The sequence below is a fragment of the Cygnus atratus genome, chromosome 7 (assembly GCF_013377495.2).
Source record: "Cygnus atratus isolate AKBS03 ecotype Queensland, Australia chromosome 7, CAtr_DNAZoo_HiC_assembly, whole genome shotgun sequence".
Lineage (NCBI taxonomy): Eukaryota > Metazoa > Chordata > Aves > Anseriformes > Anatidae > Cygnus > Cygnus atratus.
The window spans coordinates 6,829,317-6,833,742 of NC_066368.1; the positions used below are offsets into that span (position 1 = coordinate 6,829,317).

General features: G+C 41.8%; 1 long non-coding RNA gene across 1 annotated transcript; it reads left to right on the forward strand.

Moving 5' to 3' along the window:
• Positions 1 to 1,470: 1,470 nt before the first annotated feature.
• Positions 1,471 to 4,223, forward strand: LOC118248652 (uncharacterized). Its single transcript, XR_004778812.2, has 3 exons — positions 1,471 to 1,748; positions 2,510 to 2,664; positions 3,092 to 4,223. It is a non-coding gene; the product is annotated as an uncharacterized LOC118248652 (long non-coding RNA).
• Positions 4,224 to 4,426: the final 203 nt, after the last annotated feature.

Consider the following 4,426-nt stretch of genomic DNA (forward strand, 5'->3'; position numbering starts at 1 on the left):
CAGAAGCTTTGTTTGATATTTTTTTTCTTTTTCTTTCTTTTTTTTTTTTTTTGGACAGCCTAGTATTTCAGGTTTAGCATAGTGGCATTGCAAATGTTAATGTACCTCAACTGGTATTTACAGCACTGCTCAGCAGTGTAATTCATCATATAAGCATAGGATTCTACCTTTGAGAAAAAAAAAAAAAGAATATAAGTGCTTAGATCACATACACTCCAACAGAAATAGGACATCCATCTAATAATAGAAAAAAAGATGTGTGAATTCATCCTAAGGATAAGTGGGTACAGCTCTATTGAAGCGAGTGGTCTATTCATATAAGTGGAGTTGCACATGTTTTCTCCGGGGATCAGTTCAGTCCACTTTGCCTTTGTAGTCTGTGCTGAAATTCTTCAAGATAGGAAAAAACTTGTGGAGTATTTGCATGTACTAAGTGCCTGGCATAGATCAGAGTCTTTATTTTTCACTTTTGCTAGCAGTACAATCACTTAAAATTAAAGAAAAAAATAAAACAAGTAATTAATCCTGTACGAATGTTCAAACATTCTGTTACTAAGAGTTATATTCTCCCCCCAGACTTAGGACTTCCTCTGTGCACGGTCCAAGAAGGCTAGTAAAAGTCCTTTCCAGGAAAATACAATTTTCAAGTACTGTGATTGTGCTATGATACTCGCTCTACCTGAATCTTTTTAGATAACAGGCATCATGCTGTCTTTGGTTTATTTATCTGTGATCGAAGAGCAGGGGAACTAGGAGAAGCAGTCAAGGAACATATTAAGGGGGTACGCACTGTTTGTGGTAGTAAGATCAAGCAGAACTTGTGAGGAGATGAATTTTCTTCATCTAGAAATTCAGCTGTGCTCAAAATAAGATTCACCCTCACAAAGGGAAAAGAACAATCTGGAAAACCTCTCTCCTCCCCACCCCCTTGAAAGGGCAGCCTGATATTGGTTTAAAGGTATGAGTTGGGACTCTGGATATTTTTCCAAGGTTTGCAGGCCAGTCTAAGATCATCCTGTCCACAGTCCAAGCTGGCTAGCACCCAGCCAGCTCCCATCCCAAATCTGCGTAGCTCTATTAGTGCAGAGCTGTGTCCACTCCATTAAATCTTCTGAGAGTCCCTAAGCCTCGTTTGCAAAAATCTGGATAGACATTCCCCAGAATTAGTTCAATATCCAGCACTGGCACCATTTCACTGTGAAACCTTGGAAAAAGTGCCTTGAGCCAGATTTTAAACACGCAGAGCCATCCCAGAGCCCACTGTTAAAATGCCACTGATCTTTTAAGAGACACTGCTCAGTTGCAATCTCTGTTTTTGCCAGAGGGTATATATAAAGCCACTCAAACTTTGACACTGCCTCTCAGGGAGGCTGTGGATGTACTTGTGCATTAACCCATAAGTACAGGCACTCTCTTTCTGATCCGGTAGAGAAGTAATTATTTATACAAACTGACACGACACAATTAGGATCAATCATCCTCAGGATACCCAGTGCCTCAGTGGCTGGGATATTTCCTGAGCTGTGGGAAAGGTGTCCTCTAGATGTTACAAATTTGATAGAAACAATCAAAATAAAATCTTTAACTGTCCTGAGGGTTGCTTTGGTGATAAAGTTAGTGCCTGGTGAGATGTCCAATGCTCTCCCATCCACTTTATTACAGATAGGAAGTGCAAAGTTCAGCTGCCAGGATCCTCAGGAGGGACATCCTACCTGGGCTGACAGAAGTGCTTGTTTTCCACCTCACAGGTACAATCTCAAGCTACTTCCTCCACAGTTCAGCAGCTGTGGCCCTCTCTAAGCTGGGTGGCAGCATGGGCACCACCGCAGGGAGAGGGTGTCCCAGTGCTGCCAGGCTCAGCCTTGCAGCTCTGCAATAGCCGAGTTGTTTGGGGGATGCAGCCATGATGTTCTCACCGCTGTTTTCTAATCAGGAAAAAAAGAAATTACATTTTCCCTTTCTAACTCCTCGCTTGTGCTGTCTGTTTATAGCTAAGTTTTTTGCTGTGTTTGCTACTGCATTCAGATCAGATAATGCACAGAAATCTGATCTTAATAGTGCCCTATGCTGCAGAGGGGAACAGCTTTCCCTTGTCATTACTGAAGGAGAGAGAAAGGAGAGACTTCAGCCAGGCAGGCAGGTGGTGGTTGTTCCCATGAAGGTCTCTGTGCAGGAGCCTCCCCCTGGCTGCAGTATATCTGTGAATATACACGGACTCTTACCAGCAACTAAGCCCTCAGCTCTTTCTGATTCAAAATACTCCTAGACAGAGCTCCGTGTTACTAGAAGAATAAAGGCTTTCATCATCTGATCATAGGTGCTTCCACCTTCTCCCACTGGACAATTTCCTTCTTAAAGATTTTTTTTTTCAGAACATCTCTCTGAACCTGGTGCTTCAAGTCTGGCCAAAGCAAGCAGCCCGGCTCCTTTGGCAAACATTTTTTATTGTGTTGGTGACTGTTACTGCTTTCTTTTCCCAGGACGGTAACTGGTCCTCATCTTCTTTCAGGTTTCTCAAATGGTGGGTCAGCTTTGCTTGTGTTTATTATTCTGAAAGCAACCATAAGGGGCAGCAAAGCCCAAAGGGATGAAGAAACGTGGTGAATTCTGCTATGATTTACATGGAACTCTGTAAGACAGAGGTGCAGAGTTTTATGCAGTCAGGTAAGTAAAGGTACATGGAAACCTCAATTTCCAAATCCTTTTTAAATGAGGTCTAAGAAGGCTACTTCCAAAGCCACACTTTTTTTTTTTTTTTTTTAAACCTAACTTGTAAATTTACCCTAATTAAATCTTGGCCTTCCTCACGTGGGAAGAACGAAGGTAAGACTACAAGAACAGTTTTGTTAGCTTCTCCCATATCATCATGCAAGAAGTACCTCTGAAGAGATCTGCAGTCAGTTTAACAGAGGCATGTGTATGTTCATAGGGTGTACGTCCAAATTGTGTCACAAGCTGGATTTGAATTTTGTCCTGATTCTAAGACAGGAAGACTAACAAGACCATCAAGAGAGTCATTTGCATAAGATATTGGACCCGTAGGCTTATTTCAGAATATTTACCTGATCTCTTTATATTTCTTTAACAAAAGGTATGCGTGGGTTTTAAGGAGATGAAGAAACCTTTGAAATGACCCGCTTTTGTGAAATTTGGCTTTTCTTCCCTGTGGTGGCCTTTGTCCTGAAGAGCACGACATTTCACAGCGAATAGCAGGGACATATTGAAGAGGAGATGGGATGAAGAAGCAGCCAAATTTTTCCTTCAGCCTCGCTGGAAAGCAGCTATGAAAGGAGAAACAAAGGCTGTGGCTGGCCACACCTCGTGAGGACGGCAGCACCAAAGGGGCCGTGGCAAGCTCCAGCTCTCCCCTCCCTACACCAGGCACTGGTGCAGAGCGTGGCTTGCCCGGCTCGGGCATTGTAATTCTGCTACAGCCGCGCGTGCCATCAGAATTCAGCTGTCATATTCTGCGAGCTGGAATTCATCAAAGCATACTCACCGGCCTTTTAATTAGTGTTAGATTAGCATTTTAAGATATGGGTAAATTCCCAAGTCTAACTTTGTTTAAAGGTGCATATTCAATACAGTAGCCAGGAAATCATGTATTCTCATGGACTTACTACCTTAGTAATGTAATGCTGTGAGGGAAAGAGGCAGATAATACTTCCGACAAATATTAAATGCTATTTGTATAGCTACTGCCTGTGAATTTAAACAGAAAATCATTCCTCACGCCTTGCTATGAAACACACGCAAATTTCTTTTGTGGCTTTCATGTTTCATTAAAGCTTTGTATGTGGAAGAGAGGAAAATCTAAATTGCTACTTAATTAAAGGGATACTGTCAGATTAAGTATATTTTGAAGAAATGAACTTTGCTTTTTACCTGGGATGTCAGTAACACCTAGGATTATTAAAAATGAAATATTTTTTAACATCTAATATACTTACCATTTATCAACCTGAGTCTGTTCTTCTCTTTGGCTGAAACTGAAACAGTCTCTTGCTTTTCCCTGTAGTCAGGTTCATTGTCTGGATCCTATTAACTAACTCAATATTGGAGGTTGTAAATACCAGGAGGTGCAGCTTACATCTAAACCAAAAATAAAAAATAAAATAAAATAAATGTATGGCTCTTGCTTTATTCCATTAAAATATTTCTCTGGACCCGAACATCATGTAATATATGCTCCTTTAATCACATTTTGATCACCACACAGCATGTGGAGTGTGGGTTAAATTCTGGAGAATGCTGAGCAGGGTTTTGTGTGAACTTTCCACTCTTTCTGAAGGCAGAAGGTGCTAGGGTCGCTCACCAGCAACGGAAAGGGGTCCGAGAGCTATGCTGCAAGGTGCGGATGTGTAAGAGCCCAGTCCCACTCAGCGAGCTCCCCACTGTTGTCCTTACAGTGAAGTTTCCAGCTAGG